We start from the raw sequence: 1,155 nt of genomic DNA, 5'->3' as shown, positions 1-1,155 counted from the left end.
TGACATTTCAACAATATTATTTTACCTTTTATCTGGAAATAGTGTGTTTATTCTTGCCATACAGTCCTCTGTATTAATTATTGCTATAAAGGTCTTGCCATACCAGTTTATTCCTCTGTATTTACTTTAGTTTCTTATTGTTGCATTTTGTTTTTCATTCATTTCCATTTAGTTTCCTTTAATTAGTATTATCCTCTCTTGGTTTATTAATGTCCACTTTAGTTTTTTTCCTGTTGCTAGATTTATTTTATCGACCATCAGTAATCTTCACTCATCACCTGCTGCGCCACCTAATCATCATGTTTCACATTGTGTTGATTTTTTCACTGTTCAGTGTCAGATTCTCTGTTTTTATGCCATAATTCACATCTAGTTCGTTGCTATGTTTTATGTCCCGCTTCTCCTGTTTCAGAGTTTTGCACAATGTGCGCCTCGGTTTTAAAAAAAATATTTTTTTTACCCCGTATGGTGCAGGACGGTCGAAGCGTATTGTTGGGGAAAAGGCAGACTGACATAAACCTTTTAAAACAACGGAAACAATTTCGGTATTCTGATTATTGAAATTTAAAAGTGCTGTGGTATAGTTCATCTGTCACACCTGTTTCAAACCGGACCACTTACAGCACCGGTGTTAACGCTATAAAATGAACGCTACGAAACAGTTTTAGCAAGTTGTTCAAAGTCTAAACTGGTATTGTTGTGATTGTAAGGTGTACAGTTTACCTTCGACCAAACGCCCCCCAAAGGAATCCCTGTGGAATTCCTTTGAAGTTGGCATTTCCGCAAACTTTCCGTCCTGTCCCCTTTCCTCTAACAATGCCCAGCGCCACTTGTTTTTAATTCCTTTCTCAAGTAAACTTGTTTCTTTACCGGGTAAGACAAACCATCTTCTTTCATATCGCATTTGATTTAACCGCAGAACCGAACGTATGCGCTTCTTTTCTACAAACCGTTGTACAGTCATTGGTCAAGAACACCGAAGCTAGAATTCTGATTGGCAGACATCTTTGTAGACGGAACTCTTTAAGCCCGGAGACTACAGTTTGGTCAAAAGCCGAAAATCCGGACTGGCCAGAGCTCTTTAAGCCCTGCCAGCGGATCACTCCGCCTCCAGACAGCGTTCTGCCGAACAGCGGACCGCTGTACTGACCAGCG

Source organism: Poecilia reticulata, linkage group LG16 (genome assembly GCF_000633615.1).
Source record: "Poecilia reticulata strain Guanapo linkage group LG16, Guppy_female_1.0+MT, whole genome shotgun sequence".
Classification (NCBI taxonomy): Eukaryota; Metazoa; Chordata; class Actinopteri; order Cyprinodontiformes; family Poeciliidae; genus Poecilia; species Poecilia reticulata.
Note: the sequence above shows the minus strand (reverse complement) of the source record.